General features: G+C 39.7%; 1 pseudogene across 1 annotated transcript; it reads left to right on the forward strand.

Annotated features, from left to right (window-relative positions):
* The first annotated feature begins 620 nt into the window (after nt 1-620).
* On the forward strand, nt 621-23,160 carry LOC145502571 (BLOC-1-related complex subunit 8 homolog; annotated as a pseudogene). Its single transcript, XR_014051364.1, has 10 exons — nt 621-1,023; nt 6,975-7,031; nt 9,404-9,433; nt 15,070-15,152; nt 15,844-15,908; nt 16,627-16,672; nt 17,520-17,578; nt 18,393-18,462; nt 21,012-21,101; nt 21,740-23,160. The product of XR_014051364.1 is annotated as a BLOC-1-related complex subunit 8 homolog (transcript).
* The last annotated feature ends 1,948 nt before the right edge of the window (nt 23,161-25,108 follow it).

Consider the following 25,108-nt stretch of genomic DNA (forward strand, 5'->3'; position numbering starts at 1 on the left):
TAGTAGATTTATACTAAGGTCCAGTTCAGACGTCGTGCTTCTGTCGTGCCGAACTAAATTGCAATTTGGTTCGACTGTAGCACGGCAGGAAATCGACTCTGATTCAGACGTCGTGCCAGAGTCGAATCAATTCAGGGTTTACTGAAGCCTCGTAACAATTCTCCTCCTAACTCCCGTCAGGGAACGCAATCTCGCCAAAACACATTAACATAATTTATGAATTTAGTTTGGCGTGACAGAAGCACGACGTTTGAATCACTGTCGTGCCATAGTCGTGTAGCGCGGCAGAGCTTGTCGAACTTAATTGCTTGCCGAGCTTAATTCAAAAGTTTGATTCAGACGCCGTGTTTCTGCCGTGCTTTCGTCGAACTTAATTCCTGAATTTAGTTCGGCACGGCAGAAACACGACGTCTGAACTGGGCCTAAGAATAATTATGGGGTTATATACGCGTGTATCAAATAAAATAGCTAGCTTTAAAGCGGAGCTTCCATAAAATACTAATCATCTACTGGACACAAAAACGTTTAAAGATATTCACCAGTAGGCATTTCAACACAGTATGCAGATTACTACATCTGAGTATCAAATAGTAAATCCTGTCTCAACGAAAGATGTCAAAGATGGCCGAATAAAAAAAAAATGCTAAAGAAATTCGTTTAAGATTGATTGCTATGTAAGGTTAAGCCAAGACAGGCATTTAGAAGCCGGAAAACCTACGGACGGACGGACAATGAAGTGACAACCAAAGCGTTTGGCTCGATGATTGGCAAATTCTCTTACCTATGGTGCTCCACTAGGGCAACTTCGGGTGGTCGTGAAGAAATCAAACTGGGTACTAGCCTCGTCTTGTTGCGGGACACCTCGGGGCAAATAGTCATGAAGAATCAACTTGACAGTGAAGGTTAATGGCGGTGCGGTGTATATGTTACCGCGAGTTTTCAGTAATTAAATGGCTGGTATAAGTGAAATTTACACTGCAAAAGCCATGTTAGACAGTCAGATGGTTCATATGGGGAAGCAAGGTGAGAAATTAAAACCAATATAATCATGATGGGGTCAGTTTATAAGGCGGAAAAGTCACCCTAATGACCAAAACAGAATCAAAGGCACAGAGGCTAAGCGTACTTGACTTTGACCGCTATCTGGAGTTCTGGCTCTAAACAGAGGCTGATGATCAAGCCTAATTCAAAGGTGACTTGGGCGACCTTCTTTTGGTATTCATGCACAGGTCATCTGTAGCTTGACATTTGATGTACAGTATTGTACATGAAGTACGTATTATTCAGTTTTACTGAAATTTTGTCTTTAAGCAGGACGTAACATGTCGATAATTTCGATAGTCGATAAAAATCGATCATCGTCGATCGTTGTCGATACTAATCAATCGACAAATATCGGAAATCGATAAAAGTCGATCACACAATTTATTGTGATTATCGACTTTGTTCGATTATGATTGATTTTGATAGATTTTGATAAATTTGATCGATTTCAATCAACAAGTATCGAAAAAACAAAAAACCATGTATGGTGGGAGGAAAGAGTACAGTTGCCGAGGACAGATTAATAAGGCAGCATTAGGGAGCTTACGAATCGACGACTTTTGCACGACGCCGCCGTTAGATTGCGTGACACGCTCACTGCGCATGCGTTTCTGAGCACTTCCCAGCTTCGCGCCAAGGTCGACGACGTTGGTGAGAGCGATTTGCAGGCGTCTTGGAAACAGGAGGCCGTGAGGTTAGTTTTCAAAGTTTTCCCTCGATACTTCGGGTATTTTTGCCAGATAATTTAAGTAGCACATTAGGAGCATGTCCTTGATGTTTGATTTTAATTTTATTTGCCTGTTTTCGTTCAAGAAACGACCTTCTACAGTGCCATGGCGAACGCTATGAGTTCAACCAACACTGAAAGCGGTCAAAGCACGACACGGTGTGAATGAAAAGCAAATTGCTGTATGAAAAATCCTTCATTTTAATCACGCTTCACTGAAATATAAGACATTTTTTGGTGTACAATGAATTTGAAAGGACTAAAAGGTTTTAGCATTCGTGTCGACAGTTAGAAACAAGGACTAGATAGCTCAACTAGAGAGCTAGGCGATTTTTTCCTCTGTTGTTTTGAGTGGTCTTATAGCCAGCCTAATCTTTTAGAACCCAAATTTTTCTCGACGTACAGCTGCGCTTTCTTTTCTGCCATGCTAGCACATTTTGTTGGTCTGTCTTGAGTATTTTTTTTCTCGAGCTCCTGAGACAAAACAAAATTGCCGGTCGCGCATAAACGTCGTCGTCTTTACTGCGAATCGTAAATTCAAATTTCTACAGGACGACGACGCGAGACTATAAGGTGACCCAACGGCGCCGTCGTCTGAAAGTCGTCGATTCGTAAGCTCCTTAATGGCTATGCCAAGACTTCATTTTACCGCTTTTGTACTGTAATTGAAAGCTCGTATAAACCTCAATAACCGCAGAGAAACTACCCTTTTCTTCCAGCAAAAGTACTTTATTAAGTAAATCATTTCAGATGGAATCTCTGAAATACTTTCTGATGTATGTGTTTTATAGCAGCTGATATCACTGTAAGCAATGATTTATGCATATGTGATGTTAAACCTAATTAAACTCCTACGCTTATCAATCTAACAAAGCAAAACTTCAATTAGTTAAAATTTAATTTCCCAGTATGCTGTTTGGCTCCTATTGTCACCCTAACGATTAAAAGCTGTTATAACTGAACGTGATGTAATGTACACAACTGCGTTTACAAATTCAACTACGTCTGGAATTCGTTTTCCTCTGAAAACATGTGAGGAATTTTCTCACCAAGAACTGACATAAAGTTGACCTGGGCGATCAGCCACAGAGATACCAGTGCTATCCAAACGTGAAGTAACTGAACTAAAATAGCCATGATGCATACTTGATTTAACGCAGCGTTAAAATTTCTGATAAAATAAACAATTTGTTGTAGAAAGATGACTTTCAGGTATGCTCCGAATGCATCTAAGAGAAAAAGTATATGGAAGAAGAGATATAGAAGGCGTTCCTTTCGGTCATCGAAATAATAAAGACACAATGCGTTTTTCCCGAAAGGAGACCAGTCTTCAAACGGAGTTCCAGTATTCCAGAACTTAAAAGAGAAAAAGGCGTGACCTCTCATGTTGTGGTCATGTGATACATCATGTAAAGTTGCTTGAGCACAATGAACTTTTTCTATCAGATCAGCTTTTTTTTCGTTTGACCTATAGGTTATGTTCAAGTCATCAAGGACTTCTTTCAATAAACGAACAGTCATAGCTTCCAGCTTAAGTGTCTCTTCCTTTTGAAGTCTTTCCTCCTCTGCTTTTTCTAGCTGCAGCAACAACGCCTCAAGAGCTTCTGCATTTACTTCTAAAGGGCAATCCCTTCTTTCCAAAGGACCATTAAATGTCACTAAGTGTGTATTGCACTCGCTCCACATTATTTCAGTAGTTTCCGTCAATAGCCACTTTCCGTTGCCCTTTTTGGTGTGTGAGAGAACTTTGAAACACGCCGAAACTTTGTCTCTTACATTGTTTTCTTTCTTCCATTCGAATACTGGCACTGCAGACTTCGCAGATGTCTTACGCAGCAAGCATAAGACCTGTCCGCACTTTATACCGATCCCTGGTACCCAGAAAGCTGAAATGTCACTTAAATAAAGTCCATTTGTAGTCTTTTTCGGACTTACAATTGCTTCAACTTTCTCATAAAAATCACTTCTTGCCACGGCCATCCACCTGGCCATTCTTGAAGTGGAGGGGTTGTACACTTTACCTTGTTGCAATGATAGGAAATTTGTGATGTGGTAGAATTTCCCCTCATACTCCACGTAGTTCAGGGGGGATAGGCTGCTCTGTTGATGATGTTCCGGCGTTGTATGTGGATCTTCTAGCTGTTTTTATAGTCGCTGACCCCTCTATTAATTCTTCATCTTCGACCTGCATACATATGTCGGATACTGATGCGGTTATGCGATCGGTAAACATGTCTAGGCAACTGATGTTATCGTGCGATTTGCACACAAAGGCATATCTTTGCCTTTCAATATCAGATGAGAATTTTAGTCCAAGACATGACTCGTGGAACCACCTCCCACATTCAGGAAAGTCACAACCAATCCAGTGTGTTGTTGATGGTGGTTTAAAAGTAGGTTTAATGGCAGCCATCGATTGTAGATTATCTGGGATTATAGATTATTAAATCAGCTTATGTTTAAGTGCTGATGTGTGCAGCCGATTTTGATTAACCCGAATTTAACCACATTTAATAAACAGTCCTGCTGAGTACCTGTGACTGACGTCGTTTTGTGTCTGAACAAGGCTAGATCTGGCGAGATTAACTGTTTATGGTTTATACACGGGTTCATATTTTCTGATACTGAGCAATCGTAATTCGCTGTATTTTTACTGTCATACGTAGGTTGCGGATTGGTACAACAATCACAGGCACAAGGAGAAGCAAGGGGCATACAAACCCGGTGAATTTAGCCAACCTAGCGGATAGGGAGGAGAGTTGTAGCAGCTTGTATTTGTCAAGTGTTGAACTGAGTAAAAACACTGATGAAAATAAAATGTCAATTTACTTTACTTTACTTTTTAATTACCTTGCTGGCCTCGATTTTTTCCCGCATCTAGTCTAAACTTTGGCCCGTTCTGTCCCCACAAAGAAACACGACTTCGAGTTCCCAGGATCTCTCATCTCTCCCGCCTAGAGAGACCCTGGGAACTAGGTTGGTTCAAGTTATGTTGCAGATAGTGATTTAGTTCAGCTGAAACTGTTAATCGATCATTTCTCGAGGTAATTTAAACATTCTATTCTGTAATGAATAACAGACCACTTGGTTGTTCAGGGTTTTATTTAAGTTTATTGCCATACAGATTTACTTTACAGCTGTTTACACTTCCATAAAAAAGTCATTGGAGCTATTATTCGTTTGGTTACTTGAATTTCGTAGCTGAGTGAAACATTTGTTTGCATTTTTGTCGATAAAATCGATAATCAGTTGAAAATCTTGTGATTATCGACTTTGATCGACAAATTTAATTTGTCGATTGACAATTATCGACAACTATCGAGTACTATCGACTTATCGACTACGTTTTCGATGATCGACTTTGATCGACATGTTACGTCCTACTTTAAGGTTACAGTATACCTTTGGGTCGGCAATTTTCTTCAAATTTGGATTTTGGGGTCAAAATAGTGGTCGAAGAATAATCTCTAATTTCTGAAAAAAAATTTTGAAAAAGGCTAAATGTTGGCGGAGAAATGGCGGTTTTACGTTTTCACCGGAAGTAAAAGTTTACCTCTTGATTGACAGCCCTATGGCGCGTATGCAATTGACCGAGACGATTTTCGCGGGAATTACCTATATGGATGTCACGAATTGACTACTCAGTTGATCAGCATTGTTGTTCTGACTACCCAGCATTTTTGGTATTAGGCGTGTCTCTATTAAGTTATAAGTAAACATAAACCACGTTTAAACCATGGACCAGTTCGAAAAAGCGAAAACAGCGAGTCTGATATCGACGAATCGTCGGACTCATTGAGACCATTTGAAATATTATCCATGCACAGTTGCCCACACACAGTTGCTCTCTGCGCTTTCTTTTGTTTGTTTCCTTCGCTCAGCCACTCTAGCGTTCGTATCCTTTTTAGACTTCCCCATTTTGCCAGACCAGCTTCAAGAAAAACCGAGCTACAGAAAAATTATCTCTCTGCCTTCGGTTCCTTGAGCGCATTGCTAAACACAAGAGTTTTTTAGCGATTTGCGCGTAAATTTCACCAGGAGGTTAACGGTAGTAAACTTTCCCTGCACTGGTTGGCTTAATTATCTGAGAACCCAGTTGAAGGCGTTTGTGGGCGGAGTTTGTTTGCGAAGCATAAAATTTTTCTTAGCGCTGTTTTCTCGAATAAATTTTTTCACTTGAAGTAGACACTTTAAAGAGTTATAACTCAAAGGGATTTTGTTCAATTGGTCTTAAATTTGGACAGTGGCTAGTTTAACATATAAACTACAAAAGTGTGTCTGGGAATTGTTAATTTCGAGATACTTTTTCTTCGAGAGCGATTTTTGTACGATCACTCCACATTTTTTTAATCCTATTTCGAAAATGTTCTGTAACTTTTTACTGCAATTGAATATGCCAAAACGTAGACACGCTTTTTAAGCGCTTTGGGCCCTGAAACCGAGGAAAAAATTAAATTGGCGAAAAACGAAATTCGCTTTGACTTGTAGCTTTCGAAAGGTGATTCGGGTGCTCGCATTTAGTGGTCGTGAAAAATTCGACAATTCATTTTCTTTCAAAGTTCTTGGTATAGTTTGATAGCCAGCTCCATAAGCTTTAATTTGATATAGGGGTTTAGGTATCTACAGCTTAAACTACACGTGCTACATCGCTTGCGCGTGAGACACCCCTGAAGGTATACTGTAACCTTAATAAGCTTCACTGCATGTACCTCTGGGATATACCTTTGGGGCCGTGACTAAGAGTGGGACAGGGACATGGGGACGGGGACGTGGCTATTGGATTCTGGGACGTCAGACTTAGGGACGTGGACTCCGCGGGTACGTGGAACTTGGGGACATGGACACAAGGACGTGGGATCTTGAGGAAGTGGGGACATGGAAACTCAGATGTGATAAACTAAAAACACCTTCTTTTTGTGCTGAATATGTAAAATCATAAGACTGATCATAGTCTCTTGGTAAAATATAGTTTTTGGTGGTGTTGAGAAAGGTACGGTATTATGTCCTGGAGAACAGGAGAACTTGTCAGCAGTAGCTGAAGGTTTCCAGCATCCATGGTTTGGCCTCAGACGTTGCTTGCCTATTTCCTGTGAGAGCTTTGGGTGCTATTCCAAATGTGTCAAGTTTTCTTTTGTATACATCTCTAGACATGAAATATTCATTGGGTAGAATGGTGATGTTAATGGGGTGTTTCAATTTACAGTAGACATGGGTAGTTTGGAGTTCAGCAATCAAGAAACAGAGTACAAATTAAGGAGAGGTACGTCAGCTTTTAATACTTTGTTGGTCATCCAAGGATCTTTTGAACAAGTTATCCTGCAACAATATTCATTCATAATTTCCCAAGCTAACTTACCCATCATGGAGTTAAGGTTACTTCCCACCTTCAGAGGCCAAAAAAATCGTTTTTTCTTTTATTGGACAAAATTTAAGTTCGTCATTTTATCCAGTGTTTCCAAAAGAAAAACATTAAAAATCTCAAAAAGCGGCCGAGTTATTTAGAAAAAACGTATTTTCAAATAAAGTTAATAAACTAGGAAGGTGTCACAATCTTGTCAACGGGCGAGAACCCAGGGGAAATTTTCGCGGCAAACGCTCACTGCTCGAATTTCATGTCATTTGCATATTTTTATTTACATCACGCACTTGACAAAAATTCCCACGTGGAAACTCTACGCTAACTCCTATGGAAAAATCAAAAGCAGAAAAAAGTCCTTGGGTAAAGAACACGAAAAAAACCGGCCCAAAGAAGAAAGGAAAAGCTCCACATTGTCAAGGAAAGAAAAGAAAACCTTGCCGAAAGCGACAAAGGCTGTTGGTTTGGCCAAACGCCTTCGACAATCTCGACATCTGCTGAAGATCCGGAACGTTCGAATATCCTTGGAGCAAGTAGCTTAAAAATCAAAGTCAACGTCAGTGCAGGCTGCAAACAAGATTCTTCGTCGGAATCTGGCGGAAGTGATGAAGAAAATGAAACCCACCCAAGGAAACTCATTTCAGCAATAAGGGTATTTTTTAAGCTGTCCGTCGATTCCTTAACGTCTTGTTTTTCAGCGGCACATTTTCCGCCTTAAACCTTTTTGGCGCGGGTTTTGCCTTTGCCTTTGCCTTTAGCGTCTTTGCCTATTATATTACGTCACCATCCTGAATTGAACTCCACTGAGCAAGATAAAAGAGCATGTTGCAATGCGATGCTTTTCCCGGGAAATCTTGATCTGTTGTCATAGACCCTAGGAGGTCCTGTTGTTCCATTGGTTTGCGGTTTCATTAGGCGTGATAATCTCCGGGCGTGGCACGAGTTGTTTACAAACCTTTACAACCTAAAATCTCGCATTTGATTTTTGGAGGAGTACATCCACTTTGAGCGAATTTATAGGGTATGCAGATTTGACGGATTTTCGTGAAATTTCGCCAGAACATTCCAGAAATAATGACAAACCAAAGTGTGTCGGGAAATTTTGATATTTAACACATTTTTCCCGTGGCGTCCATTTGCGCAACACGTCTCGCATGTTTTTAGCTACTCCAACTTTAGAAGTGGATATCTAGACAACCAATCAGAATATCGAAAAAGCCCGACACACTTTTGTTGATTGATGGCTTGTGGATAAGACTGTGCGGCCATTTTGCTCGTACTGCGGAATCCGATACCCGATAAATTCAATAGAAGAAGCCTCGGTCGTTTCACGCCTTACCGCCTCCTGACACTTCCTAAAAGAAAACATTGCTAAAATTGTATTTTTTTTCGTAAAGTACATTTATTAAGCTTTCTTATGATATATAGTTTGTTGGAGTTTTATTGAAACTGGCGCGCGTACAATTTTTTTCCCGAAGGACACCCGCGAAGGTGGGAAGTAACCTTAAGAGAGAAGGGAGAGTAGAGAATACTGGTACTTATAATTATTACAGCGCATCCCCAGTTTCTACTGCATAGCTTAAAGCTACCAGGAGAATTACTGTGCACAACGGGTACATAATCCTATGGAAGGGGGGCTACTCCATCATACATGTGTACATGTATACATGTGTAACCCCTAGCAAGTTGCCGAGAAGCACTGTTAGAGTATATAACTTGCCAATAAACTCAACATAAATTCTCTAGACAAGGCAAGAAACTATGTTGGACCTCTGAAGCCAGAGTCCAGCATAAACCATTAGGCTGCTGAATCTCTCACAATGCCCAGTATACACATCTACTGATGATTGATACACGAATACCAAGGTACATGTATGGTATGGAAAACAATATTGTGCTATTTGTCAAGCTTGGTAGCAAAATGTGAAAGATGATTGCTAGTGGGTGACACCTACTAAATTTAATGAAGTTGGACGCATTTGAATGAAGTCTTGCCACAGTGATAGAGCATCCAACTTGTGTATTGAAGGTTGCTGACTGATCGCCTTTAGTAAATGGCTTTGAATTATTTACGAATACATTAGAAAACCTTAGGCTTGTGCTTATGTTTCCTTACAACGGATTGAGTGGAAGGTTTTTAAACATACAAATGTATTGTTGATATCCAGTAACTGGTCTTTACATGTTGGTTGAACTGCTGTTAGGAGAACTTGGAGCTTGTATCAGGTTCAGGTTAACCTCTTTTGCTTAAATGTGTCTGTATCATTATACCTCAGTTACAGAAAAGTTTCTGGAGAACATTCACACAATGTTACAGGAGTACCCAACGACACTTTAACTGGAAATTTAATATGTGACTTCTCAAGCACTGATTCTGTGCTCCCACGTCAATTACCATTAATAAGCAACTTTCCTGGGAAAAAAATATCCGCTCTTCACTGCTAGCAAGATCGACTTTATTTCATAAAACTCCCAGCCAGACATAATGAAAATTTTGAATACCGAGCTAGAAAAATGGCAATTAGCCAAGTAGCCAGCCAGCAGTAAAGGGTAACATTGCAAATGCCAGCAAGGCAATTATAGGCGAAAAAATGTTCTGGCCAGCGTTTTGACTTAGATTAAAAACAAACGCATTGTTTAGGACCTTTATTCAACAGCCTATTGTCTGTTGACTATTATTAGAGATAAATTAGCAATATGTGGTTATTTTTGCCGCTATAAGCAAAATCTACACTTTGATATGTTATCACTTAAAAACAATACAACTTACCATTTATGTCTTAAGCGGATCGGACAAGGTGTCTCCCAGCACGTTGTTTTCCGATACTTCAGATGTCTTCCAGGTTCAGCATACGTGTGACAGTTTGGCACTTTGCGTTCTGACATCTAAAACGATTCACACTTATGTTTAAAATAAGATCCCTCTAATCCTTTTAGACATTCAGATCAAACTTGCTTTCACCAAAGAAATGCCTGGTGCAAAATTACTTCTATATAACGCTGTAAGGGAAATGAACAAAAAATAATATTGAAGTCCTTTACTACTACATATCGGTTTACTTCTACATTGCTAGCCCAATAATGATTGTAATTTCAACAACAGCAACACACTTTATATGTTTACCCCGATTTAGTAGTTTACAATTATTTCTAATGATTTTTTTGAAAAATAAAAGGTTATGCCAGCTCCTTAAAACAACCAAAGGGAGCTGGTTTAGTGCTGATTAGTAACACCATGTTTACCTCAAAAGTATTGAAAAACGTGTTTTTCTTTTTCTTTGGACAACTGTCTTCTCTGAGCTTCCCACTCTGGAATTGCGAGATAAAAGTGTATAAACCACATTAGAATCTTTATCATAAAATGAGTAAAAAAAATCTTGATAATTCATACCTTGAATGTTGGTGATCCATCTCAGTCCATGTCACTGATCCATGCCTTACCCAAGACTGCAAAGCACTGTCAAAACAACTTTCACAAAATTAATTTAACTTGAAAGCTAAACAACCAAAGACACACATTCTTAGAGGTAGTTTACCGTAAAAATTTCATAAATACCCATTGACGGGATGTTTAAAGCCGTTCACCGTAAAAGTTTGACACAGTTAAGTGCAAAGTTTCACAGCAAAGACCCCAGCATTGTTAGGATGTTATAGGCCGTTCACCGTAAAAGTTTCACACAGTTAAGTGCAAAGTTTCGCAGCAAAGACCCCGGCATTGTTGGGATGTTATAGGCCGTTCACCGTAAAAGTTTCACACAGTTAAGTGCAAAGTTTCGCAGCAAAGACCCCGGCATTGTTGGGATGTTACAGGCCGTTCACCGTAAAAGCTTCACACAGTTAAGTGCAAAGTTTCGCAGCAAAGACCCCGGCATTGTTGGGATGTTATAGGCCGTTCACCGTAAAAGTTTCACACAGTTAAGTGCAAAGTTTCGCAGCAAAGACCCCGGCATTGTTGGGATGTTACAGGCCGTTCACCGTAAAAGCTTCACACAGTTAAGTGCAAAGTTTCGCAGCAAAGACCCCGGCATTGTTGGGATGTTATAGGCCGTTCACCGTAAAAGTTTCACACAGTTAAGTGCAAAGTTTCGCAGCAAAGACCCCGGCATTGTTGGGATGTTACAGGCCGTTCACCGTAAAAGTTTCACACAGTTAAGTGCAAAGTTTCGCAGCAAAGACCCCGGCATTGTTGGGATGTTACAGGCCGTTCACCGTAAAAGTTTCACACAGTTAAGTGCAAAGTTTCGCAGCAAAGACCCCGGCATTGTTGGGATGTTACAGGCCGTTCACCGTAAAAGCTTCACACAGTTAAGTGCAAAGTTTCGCAGCAAAGACCCCGGCATTGTTGGGATGTTATAGGCCGTTCACCGTAAAAGTTTCACACAGTTAAGTGCAAAGTTTCGCAGCAAAGACCCCGGCATTGTTGGGATGTTACAGGCCGTTCACCGTAAAAGCTTCACACAGTTAAGTGCAAAGTTTCGCAGCAAAGACCCCGGCATTGTTGGGATGTTACAGGCCGCTCACCGTAAAAGTTTCACACAGTTCAGTGCAAACATTCGCAGCAAAGACCCCGGCATTGTTGGGATGTTACAGGCCGTTCACCGTAAAAGCTTCACACAGTTAAGTGCAAACATTCGCAGCAAAGACCCCGGCATTGTTGGGATGTTATAGGCCGTTCACCGTAAAAGTTTCACACAGTTCAGTGCAAACATTCGCAGCAAAGACCCCGGCATTGTTGGGATGTTACAGGCCGTTCACCGTAAAAGCTTCACACAGTTAAGTGCAAACATTCGCAGCAAAGACCCCGGCATTGTTGGGATGTTATAGGCCGTTCACCGTAAAAGTTTCACACAGTTAAGTGCAAAGTTTCGCAGCAAAGACCCCGGCATTGTTGGGATGTTACAGGCCGTTCACCGTAAAAGTTTCACACAGTTAAGTGCAAACATTCGCAGCAAAGACCCCGGCATTGTTGGGATGTTACAGGCCGTTCACCGTAAAAGTTTCACACAGTTAAGTGCAAAGTTTCGCAGCAAAGACCCCGGCATTGTTGGGATGTTACAGGCCGTTCACCGTAAAAGCTTCACACAGTTAAGTGCAAACATTCGCAGCAAAGACCCCGGCATTGTTGGGATGTTACAGGCCGTTCACCGTAAAAGTTTCACACAGTTAAGTGCAAACATTCGCAGCAAAGACCCCGGCATTGTTGGGATGTTACAGGCCGTTCACCGTAAAAGCTTCACACAGTTAAGTGCAAAGTTTCGCAGCAAAGACCCCGGCATTGTTGGGATGTTACAGGCCGTTCACCGCAAAAGTTTCACACAGTTAAGTGCAAAGTTTCGCAGCAAAGACCCCGGCATTGTTGGGATGTTACAGGCCGTTCACCGTAAAAGCTTCACACAGTTAAGTGCAAAGTTTCGCAGCAAAGACCCCGGCATTGTTGGGATGTTACAGGCCGTTCACCGTAAAAGTTTCACACAGTTAAGTGCAAAGTTTCGCAGCAAAGACCCCGGCATTGTTGGGATGTTACAGGCCGTTCACCGTAAACGTTTCTCACAGTTAAGTGCAAACATTCGCAGCAAAGACCCCGGCATTGTTGGGATGTTATAGGTCGTTCACCGTAAAAGTTTCACACAGTTAAGTGCAAACATTCGCAGCAAAGACCCCGGCATTGTTGGGATGTTATAGGTCGTTCACCGTAAAAGTTTCAAACAGTTAAGTGCAAAGTATCGCAGCAAAGACCCCGGCATTGTTGGAATGCTAAAGGCCGTTCACTGTAAAAGTATTGCTATTAACAGCATCATTACTCGTTAACTCGTTAACAAAATGTATCAATCAGATCAGTGTAATGTCATAAATATACACTGGACGATCAGCATAAAAGATTCACAAACTTAATCTCGTGATTTCATCAACAAATTTGCTCATCTTTTCTTGGGTACCAGTCCATGACATCGGGTAACGTTTGCAGCATCTTTAGCTGTGCTTCTTATAGTTCACGCAGTTTACACCTGAAAAATGATATGTTTTAGAAAATGTAACATACTGCACAATCCCTCTTATACCGGCGTCCTCCCCCCGTCCACACACACACACACATGCATCCAAATACCCACACAGCCACGGACACATATTAATATACAAAACTGGTGATACTATCGGGCCCCTCAATGTAAGATCTAGATCAAGAACTATGTTCACAAAAATAGCTCATTCATGAGAGAATTCAATGAAATGTCTTAGATTTTAACTGATGTTACATTGTTGAAAATTACATTCCCTGGGGCAAGTCAAAGAAGCAAGGATTTAACTGTTTAAGAAAAATAATTGTGGAATAATTTTTTACCGCTCATTTCGTCATCAAACTATAACCCAGAAGCGTGAATTCAGTGAATGGTGTGAACTGGTGCCACGCCTCTCCCCTATTTTTTCGTGTGCCATGTTTCGCGCTTTGCCTTAGCTACATGAACTGAACCGCGCGATAATTGTTCCACCACAAAATCACTGTCTGTGCCATCATTAAATTAAATTACACATTAAATTACACATTATTGTCCTGGCGCTATCGACACCGAAAGAACGAAATCTGGAATGACATGATTGCCTTCTGGTCTTTTCTGACCTTTGACATGGCAAGCCTTTGTATTCCCTTTTAAATCCCAAAGTACAGTACAATTAGCATTGAACTAGATCAATCAGGTGTGTTGGTCAACAGCTCTTTCAGGGCAAATTTTCGGCGATACTAAAAGGCAACAATAGGTAATCAGCCTTCAGTTATATAAAGAACACGATCGGACTTCAGTAAAGAAACCGATGGAAACAATACTTTCTTACACCGGGAAAAAATAATCATTTCAATATCTCGTCAGTTTGTCCAAGACGCGGCAAATGTGTTTTTAACGTTCGACGAGTTAAAAAGCGGTCATGATCGACTGCAGCACCGGGATCGGATGTTACTGGTCATTAAAATTACAGAATTGAAATTACACTTGGAAGTAGGATCACTGTGGATGAATGCACTGACAGTTTCGAAAACCCTTCCAAGTTCTGAGACATATTAGGCCTTTTCTTGCTTTCACTGTCTTCACTGAAGCGGCACTTTCCGTTGGGTTTGAAATACAATACAGTGGCGAATACAGTTTGAAAACCTGCGCCGGCTTTTCCCGCACACATTGCTTAAACATTATCACTGAATATTAAATATATAGCGTGATTCAGCTAGTTCAACTCCAAAGTAGTTCTTACCTGAACCTTTGAATTTATCAGTGGAGTCCTCAGAGTTCTCTGGCTGCCAAACCCTCAAACAACTGGTCGGCAAAATCTGATCGCGCTTGAAACCGACCGTTGGACACAAAATTATACGGGAACAATGTTTTAGTTACAAAATATTACGAGGTTACCCGAGTCTCACCGGGCCTCAGGCAAAAATGTGAAAAGACTGCACGAACCAACAAACGTCATCACCAGATACCAGTTGTCTCAAGGTAGAACATGAAAGCAGAACAGACGATGATTTTCCGCGACCGGATCAACGGTGGTGAGACATGCAACTGAACGTGGGAAAAAGGAGCGTCAAGGGAAAAGAAACCGATCTAATTTCACACTATAAATGACAGCAGAACAGACTTCTATTGTTTGCTGGTAAATAAAACTTTAATAAACAACTAACATTATATTGTAAGCATGTTTTCAAACAAAAGGTCAAGCAGTCAGAGAGTGTCAAGTGACACACTTCAGTCAGTGATCGCATCCGGAATGTAATTTCCAGCCAGAACTGATTAGTAAAACCACAATGTAAGCTATTTGAACACCAAAAAAAGTTTTCCAGCTAGCTAGCTCTCGATAAGCTAAATTCTCAGCAAGATTCTGTTTAATGCTAAAATTCCCAGCCAGCTCAACTTTAGTCTGCAGAGCGGATATTTTGCGGAGCGGATCCGACGGGTACTCCTGATGTTAAATGAACCATCAGTTGGGCTGTACAGAATGCAAGAACATGTCAGAAGATCACTCCCTCAGCTTGTTGACAAGAAGGCAGGATGTTAATTTGTTGAAAGAAATTTAAAGGTCCTTTTTCCAGACCTTCCAAACCCTTTTCATTTTCACTACCTCATCCTCTTTGCAAATGATGTTTTGACAACTTTATATTACACTCAGTAAAACTTAGATTTGTAATAGGTACTACTACATTGTACTTACATGTAAAACTCTCCTTGTTTCACAACAGAATACAAGGCAATCTGTTACGAGAATCTAGAAATGTATCTGAAGTCACTTGGGGCTTTTTTCCAGGCTCCCCTTCAATTGCAGTGCTTTTGACCAACCAAAATCAAGTCTTCAGCTGCGTGTTCTAATATAAACGTACATGTACACGGTGTAATAATTATTTATAGCATTATTCCCAATCAGTGGTTTTCCTTGTAACAAAAGTGTAGACACTAGTACATGGCAATAAAATGGATTACTGGTGATACCTCCTTGCTAACAAAGATACAGTGTATGAAATGAATGACGTGTGTATGTACAGAGTACATGCAGATAATGCTCTAAATTTTAATAGCACAATACCTCATGTGTACAATGCAACCAGGTGAAGATGTCACTCATTTTAAAATATTATTTTAAGAATTTTGACTCTTATGTACATGAATTAAACCATTTTGTTTGGGATATACATGTACCATGTAAGCCATTAAATGTATTTTTTGTTGTTGATGTCACATAGGTTGAGATGCAAAGCCTTCACAAGAAAGTTCAAGGAGTATCATAAGATGTTGAGTACTCACTGAAGTATGCAGCCATTACCTTACTGTTATGCACATAACTGTATGTGACTTAAGCAAAGAGTCTCACTGCGTTATAACATAACTGTATATTTAAGCAGGAAATGAGGACTTATAGACAAGGGTTTGCATGTTGGACTCTGAGTTAGTGCCTGCTTTAGGGACTTGGTGGCCAGCATCACTTTGTTACTTGACACTGCCCCACAATGTTATGATTTAACTACTGGCATGTATCAATGCACATGCAATTCAAGCCAAGAGTTGTTATGTCAGATGAAAAACTCGGTCAACTCTGTAATACCTTATTACATCTACATGTACCTTTACAAAGTAGGGCTGTCATAGAGGTTTAAGTCACCTTGATTCTCACATCTGCAACAAACTTATTTCTCTCTGGGTGTATTGTATTAACAGCAGGCAAGTTCATCAGTAAGATGGAGGGCCCATCAAGTATGCACTACTATAACAGGTGTTACTGGTTACAGCCCTGTATTACAGACCTGACATGTACATACCATAACACTCTCAAAACCTTAGACCTTCAACTGCAATGTAGGTTAAGCTACAACAAGAATTCTGTTATTTTCAAGTCATTTGGGAAAAGGGCTAGTCCATGTAATGTAATGTAGTCAACATGACTATACTTACAATACCTTGCAAGCAAATTTCCTACTTAAAAGCAAATTCAATGATTGAATGGTGTGTTTTTGTGCTTATTCTTCTAGGACTGTTCAGTCAATGCAAAATATTTCACATTTCACCATTATACAGGTATTTACACTTACAGTTCTTACCAATAACTGTTATTCTGACCTTACAAGCTCACTTTTTGATGTTATATTTCTTGTCCACCTCAGTGTAAACTTTTTTACACTCCCACTGTATGTACATATCCATCTAGATGTAGAAAATATCTGTTTTATTTTCAAAATATCTGTAGATATGATATGCTAGATAATGAAAGCTATGATACTTAAAGGGGCTGCTAGATGCTGACCACACGATTTTAAGCAATTTCAACTCTTAATAACTGGTGATAGAATTAACGGAAATAACACAATTTAACAGATTGAAATTGTAAACAAACTCTAAATAAACACAAGAAAGCCACAAAGGGCATGGATTGGCAAAGTCAGAAGGAGATTGAAATTGAATGCACAAGGATAAACTTGAAAAGCATTGGCCCAACTTTTTTTCAAGTTTATGCCAACATTTATGAAAGTGTTCCTTGTAATGCCTGGAAATTATCCTTCCTTGATATGTGGCCAAGAGTACTGTAAAAGATGTGTGCTCAACCCCCCATTATTGACAAGAATCACAGGATTAATGTGACCTACATGGAGGCCTTTGAGTCCAATAAACTTTGTCTTTAGAGAATTTCAGTTTCGGCCTCAATTTGTGGTATTTCAAATTTGACCCTAGCCTTTTCATACACCTACCTTGCTTTTGTTAAATGAATCTTGGGGACACTGTTCTTCTTTTAGTTAGTTGTTAGTTAAATAGTTAAATTCAAACACTATAAAATGGGATTAAACATTTACTGTTACATGATCTGTGATATCAGTGCAACCACATAGACCGCAGAGAGTTGGCTAATCTATTTGTGGTATATTTCCAGGAGTGTCTCAAAAGTGCAATTGCCTCTAAGAAAAACCTGGACAGAAGAAAGTTAGATAGGTAAACTTGTGTAGAGCACAACCTTCATTTGATGCTTCCTGTGCTGGGAAAGACTTGCACAGCACCCTTTTGAAAACAAAGGTGTATAAATACCGTATTTCTTCGCCTATAAGCCGATCAATTTTTGCACCAAATTAAACTGGGAACTAGTGAAATCTCTACAAGATGGGGGGTCGGCTTGTAGCAGAATATTTTTGCAAAAAAAAAATTTCTAATGCTGCAAGAGTTTCAATTGAATGTTTATACTTGGCTATAAACTGAGCGATTATCAACAAACACAAATTACCGGTATTTTGAGTACGAGAATCATTGCTGTTGGTCATAAACTTTTATTCAAGTGGTATGTACTAACAAATCAAATGCAGAGAGTAATCCCAGTGTAGACTAGCTAGCATCTAGAGGGGAGTAGAAATACCCGAAGTTGCTTTATGTTATGGAAACTGGGCAGGGCTTTACCCACCTTACCTGCTCTAATCTGATTTAGAGTGTTTTTGGTCTTGAATGTATTAACTCAGTACCAAGATACAACATTTATCTTTGGGATAGGTTTGTGTGGAACTTGAATGCTTTGTATACTATGATATAAATTGAAGAAAATGTTGATTAACGCTGTGGAAAGTTGCAATTGAACTCAAAGAATCCATGAACAAGGCAGAGGACAGACATTTGTCCTTTCCAAAAATGTTTTACCTTCACTATACAATGGCATATATATATGTCATCATAAAATATGGTGCAGTCTTGCAGGGAGTCATTAAAGGTGAACTTGATACACTGTTTATTCCATTCACATGTTTGATAATGCTCATAACAGGAAAGACCAAAAAATGTTGCATGCTGCAGGGGATTTTGACGATGAACCAGAGGTTCTGAAATCTGTGGAGGTATGTTTGATAGTATTACTCCTTTATGAGACCAGTAAGTTAAGTATTCATGGGCCCAATCACTAATATGTCGCGTGCACAAAGAATACTAATCAGTAATGATACTAGGACTGAGTGGAGGTCTGTAATTTATTATAGGTCGAGTGATTAATAAAATCAGACTTCATAGCGTGAGTTCCATTTCAGGGCTGTGCTTGTGTTAGTTAGTCACCTGGGTGTCCCAGGTGACTAACTTTTGACTTCGGGCGACTGGAAAAACTTACTTTTCTCGTATAAACTTAAGTGCTGTTCACCCAGGATTTCAATGTTAGGAACCTTTCAGGCTCCTTGAAAGTTTTCTTAGACCACAGTCTTGCATTTGTTGGATTTTGAGTGTGATTGTAAAAGACAGAATTGGACAACACCAAGTCCTAGTACCAGTAAGTCATAACTTTAAAAATAAACGGCACACAATGTATGCAGAAGCAATGACATTTAACTGCCATTCCTAAAATTCTGTCTAAAATTGGCAAATAAACAAACAAAAGGATGCTTAAACATAACTAGAAGACAATGGATAAAATACAACAATCACTCCAGTCCTGATACCTGTGTTTAACAACTGGAAATCTAACCAACACTTTGTCGATGCTACAAGCTGCTGAAAAATGATTTCGCTTGATCCCGAAAATCAAGATGGCCGTTTGCAAGGAAACGGGTTTAGTTCCCTGTTCTCCTCACTTCGATTCAGGCTAATTCGTCCACGACATAAGCGCAACATCATTTATCCAAAGGAATGTCGTATGCCAGCATTAAGCAATGACGCCATAAGTCATTGCGTAAAAATCTAGGAAAGCATTTACACAAGGCAAAGTCCGTCAACAATTTATAATCTTAGTGACAAAATTTATCAAAACAAAGCCATTTCTGAAAGGTTTTGGGAACATAAAGAAGGAGTATTCAGTCACAAGAGGGAATGGTCCAAATAATGTGTGTTTGGCACATGCATTTTGTTACTGAGCACCTTGTTATTGAACAACTTAGATGCCTGTGCTACAATTATTTTGGTGAAAATAGGGTGTGTTGAGAACCAGTTAGGCCCAGTTCAGACGTCCCGCTTCTGTCATGCCAAACTTAATAATTTAATAAGGCTCGACTTTAGCACGGCAGAAACACAACTCTGATTCCGACGTCGTGCCAGAGTGATACCAAGTTCAAAATTTACTGAAGCTACGTAACTATTCTCCTCTTAACTCCCCGCGAAAACACAATCCCACTGAAATACATTAGTGTGAAGCCTTGGCGCCAACTGGCTCATGGCTGCCGGAGCTTATCCCGGTTTCTGTAGCATGAAGCGACTAGGAGTATTTTTACTCCCTCTGGACAGGATGCTAGTCCATCGCAGATCACTCCCCCGCAATTTGTTAGGTTTCCCCAACAACTCGCCAGTACCAATTTATACTCCTGGGTGGAGAGAGGCACTGTGAAAGTTAAGTGTCTTGCCCAAGAACACAACACAGTGTCCCTGGCCAGGGCTCGAACCCAGACCACTCGATCCAAGGACGAGTGCACTAACCATGAGGCCACCATGCCCCCACAATACATTAAATAAAATATAATTTATGAATTTTGCTTGGCACAGCAGAATCGCTGCCGTGACAGAGTCGTGTAGCTCGGCAGAGCCTGTCAAACTTAACTGCTAGCGGAACTTAATTCAAAAATTTGATATAGGTGCCAGCGTTGTTCTGTCGTGGTTTTGTTGAACTTAATTCCTGAATTTAGTTCAGCAAGGCAGAAGCACAACGTCTGAACTGGGCCTTTAGATTTGAAAATTTCTCAAATGTAGTTATAATTGAGGGGGACGTCTTTTGTCTACATAACATTATTTAGGAAATAAACATGTATGTCAGTGTAAATATCAATAGACATAGAATCAGAATTCCTGTTAACCTGCATGATTGCTAATTTCTTGTTAATGTAAACGTGATGAAGCCTAAAAACTGATTGCTAAGGTGTGTATGTATAAATGCATGGTTGATCTTTAGATTTGTACGTTATGCTAATTACCAACTACTTAGCAAGAATTTATTCAGTTTAAAATTAACTGATAAGTACAAATCAGACATAAACACCGTCAGAAGTGGTCATGTAAAATAAACCTAGGAATGATAAATAACGTTACATTATACATTGAACTTCTGAATTATTATTTTGTGAAAATTTACAGGTAACTTTTTTTGTCCCAAACTTCCTCTGCTAAATATTTATGAACAAACAGTTCCAGTAACAGATGTGATCTATCTTCCATAAAGAATAACAGTTTAAAAACATTGTCGCTCAATGGCTCAATCCTTCCTTCAAAAGACATGCTAGAGACATGTCTTGTTACATCACCTTTACTTACATAAATCTTAAAATCATATATTAGTGATAATATAAATTATTAATATAAATCTTAAGAGCTTATATTAGCGTCATTTTTGTACATCTAACCATTGACCACTCATAGAATGTATACTAAGCAGTACTGACATCTAACGCTAATCAGTGTAAGGTGCTTGTCCTGTCAGGGGTTCATATGTCCAAACTGTATGCAGACATGGAGTAACCGAGAAGAGTTATTACAGCATTGGCATTCTGCACATGATCACCTGCCACAGGTGTGCTTACTATCCTCTAACTCTGAACAATTTGTAATATATCTTGTATACGACTCTGGTTTGAGGCAAGTGTACTCTTGACTAAATCTTAGAAAGAATGTTGAAGGAATCTTCTTGATGCTGCTGAGATACTTTGTAATTTTCTGCTACCATGGCTGCATTTACCGCCTGAACGGATGGATTTTGAAAGCTGATGGTATATGTCAACAGTTCATAAATTAACCAATTAAAAATACTCCTTATGTCTAGCCTTTTCCAACCTTTTTCCAAGTTAATAACATCGCTGTATTCAGACTTCTAAAAGTTACCTCTTATCAGTAGAACTTAGTCCGTTTTATTTGATTCCATCATCGGCAAATGCGTTGACGCTTCCCTCGTCTTTTCAAGAACGTTTTTTTCTAAAATCAACTTGAGATAAAAATTAGGTCTTAAAGTAAGAGGTACAATAACAACCAGGCGTCGTAAAAGATCTATAAAAATGTTTTGAAAAACTAAATAAAATTGTACTTACCTCATAACATAAATGTATGGAGGAAGACAAGATAACATAAAGATGAATTATAAGCGCCAAATAACACTAGATCTTGAAGTAAGAAAATGTCCATTCAAGTTTCTCACATGACCTTAATATTCTATAGGGGGGCACCAAGGAATGATTCATCATGTTCATAAGACGAGGCGACTGTTAAAATCCTTGGAGAGTGATGAAAAGAAAAAGGGAGTAACCAAAGCTTTATCAGGCTGCCGTAAAGAAAGACCGTTTGGATGGCACTAATCAATAATCGTCATAAAAATGGAGCATTCTGAGGGAGCGAGAAACTTCATAAATGAACTACCATGCACACAGATGCTACACTCAATGTTGAGCCATTTTGCTGCCTTGTGTTTCACGACGGATATCTCGGATTCAGTATAACCAATGTGAGCACGCCAGAAACACTTTTGATTGACATGGTGTACTTGACTGAGTCGACTGTACCTGAAAGAAGGTCCAAGTACCAGTCAGCAAAGTTGCTGGTAGCAGACCTGTTTACATCATTGCACCTTGAGTATTCGAGTTTTTTAAAACTTCATAACCTGGTTGAATTCTGAAGTGTTGACCACGTTACTGCTAAGTTAGCTCCTTGTTTGACCAACATATCCTGATTGTATTGTTCTCACGACCAATGTGCGAGATTTTTACGGTTGATGTCCGTGATTTTTTTCAAATGTTTGTTTTTAGGCTTAGCCTGGTCTTCCTGTTTACTAAGAGAGGATGAAGGGCGAGATTATTCGACTTGATCCCAAGGTTATCCCTCTCTTTTTAGGTCGTTCCCGGTTTCCGAAATCCCAAGAAGGTCTGAAAATAGCCAATCCTATGTGGTCCGGTGCCATATTGTGGGTTGAGTTTTTGTTGGTTCTCGCCTTGCTCCGAGGGTTTTTCTCCGGGTTTTCTGGTTTTCCTCCCTCCACAAAAACCAACACTCCAAATTCCAATTCGACCAGGATAGACGACCCGCACGAACTTGAGATGTGGCCTCCTCTCTGAATATCGTAATCCTGGGGCGGACTTTGTTCGCGTGGACAGTTCAAGCGACTTTACTCGCATTATCATCCTCTATTTACGAATCGCGCGTGATAACATTATCCGTTGAAGAACTGGGTACCATATCCAAAAACAGCTTGAGAGGGATCAACCTTGTGAATAAGGTTTATATGGGAAATGAACTCTCTTACCCCTCATCCTCTCTTGTTCTTACTTAAGTCACTTAAACATTACTAAAGCAACTCGATTCGGTTTTGAAATACTTCAGAAGCTCTTCTCAGACTCTACGGTCTTCCCTTCTACCTGGAACGACTAGAGAATAAAATTTACCGGAGGCAAATCTGTTTCCATCCTTTGTCTAATGAGCGCTTTCGCGCCGTAACCCTGACTCTACAACAACTGCACTCTAGAACTGAACTTATTCGGCATTGACAATTTAAACCCGATCCTTTTGTTATTATTGTTGTTACCTGTTAAATTAAAGGTGATATTTTGTAGAAGTATGTTCTTTGTAGAGTTTTTGAATAAGGTTCCCCCCCCCCCCTCCGAGTAAACGTCAACCGTGACACCAAAAATAAGGGTTGAAAATTTTCTAGAAAAACCATCTTTTCGAGTCTGAAATGCCCATTACTGTTTTGGCGCAAAAAATGCCAAAAAAACTGGCACATAAGTGCAGGACAGGAAGGTTCCTTTCTTTTATAGAGGGTTACATAGGCCTACCTTGCCCGGATTGCCGATCACAACGCGGAATTTATCTCTCTTTCCCACCTCCGCTCTTTAGGAGGGAGCCTGGGCAATATGTACTAGAGCCGACAGGCCAACCATGTGGTCGTTGTTTTGTCTTCCATCGTTGACATAAGACTGGTAATTTTAAATGATAAATGATTGCCGCCATTTTTCCTTTTATGCCCCAGGCAAGAACTTTTAATGCTCCACAAGAACGGAAAACGATGACATCACAAAACAATCGGGTTGATCGAGGCTAGGGCTTCCAGGAGGAAAATGTGTGCATTACTTAGACTGAATATTGCGAGTTTTAAAAACCCAAATCAGGATTGATTAGGGAGGGTTTTTTTCCCCTATATCAATAGAAGTATAGCGCCACTTAAAGTTTCACCGAAGCTGTAAATGCTTTAAATAATCTTCCGGCCTCTTGGTCTGCAGGTGTACACCATCTCTGCTGGGCTTAACAGAATGTATTAATCAAGATTGAAACACTCCAAGGCGATACCCTTTTTCGTTGGTTGCTGTAGATTAGACTTGAAGCAAGCTAGATTGCTCAAGTTGAACTGAACGATATCTGACATGCCATTAAAATGAATTTTCTATTTTAATTTCTACCAAGAAACATCTGTTGCGCCTTGCTGACTGTTTACTTAATTGAATACGTAGTAAATTAAAATGCACTGAGATAGACATATTTATTTCCACTGCCTTAAACAACGCGAAACACAAGGTACGGTAATTGACTTTGGGAGCTGTTTGACCGAGTGGTAACAGAGAAGCTCAACTTTCCAAGGTATTTTCTCGCATTTCCTGCATGTGTATAACATAATTAGAGCTATTTTGTTGATTGAATCTTTTGAAACCTTCTCATTTTGCTTTTTAAAAAAATTGAAGCTGTTTAACATTGGGAAACAAAAATGAAATAGAATTTTACCAACAACAGGCAGATACCTACTTTAGTGGACTGCGCGAGACTAAAGAATGAACGACACTTGCATGAGGGTGTGAATGGGAGCACCGGAATCTTAGTTAAACTGTTGGCGATTTCTCAGCTATCGGATAACATTTTAACTCATTTTGCAGATATTAGATCAGACCTATCAGTTATAAACACGTTATTTATCGATCGGCTGCTAACAGCTAAAATTTTGACATATTTGCAGCTATCTGTTATACCCCATCCAGACTCGCATGTATTAATTCGCTCTACAAAACACCCACCTTTGCTATATGCAGGCACATCTACAATGCATGTACAATCAGTTACGAATTAACCATGGGTCATTCTTCGGAGGGAGAACACTAATGCACGAAGCTAACAGCTGCATGAAAAGCCTGTTCAGAACCTGCCCGATCTTGCTTTCAGACCGTAACTGGCACTTGAGCTGATCATTGCAAGCATGGCCGATGAAGACAGGGGTAACTAGTCAGAAACATTGATCAGCTCTCAAACGAAGAAACTAGCTGGCTTGCGATGGCTAAGTGAACTAAATTTTTACGGGAAGTTAAAATCCAGTCATTATGAATTTTCGAGTGTAAATTTAACATCATGCGATAAAAATGTAACGTTGCTAGCTTAACAACAATAAACGAAAAGGGAAGCATTTAGGTATAGGATTAGAACCAGTATAGTCTATCAGAGAATTCAGTTTTTGCTAATTCTACATAGAAAAATACAATCTTTTTAACAACTCTGAGACAGGTGCAAACGGATTTCCGTTATATGTGCAGTTGAAAGTGTTTTTCTGAAAGATAA

Source organism: Orbicella franksi, chromosome 1 (genome assembly GCF_964199315.1).
Source record: "Orbicella franksi chromosome 1, jaOrbFran1.1, whole genome shotgun sequence".
Taxonomy (NCBI): domain Eukaryota; kingdom Metazoa; phylum Cnidaria; class Anthozoa; order Scleractinia; family Merulinidae; genus Orbicella; species Orbicella franksi.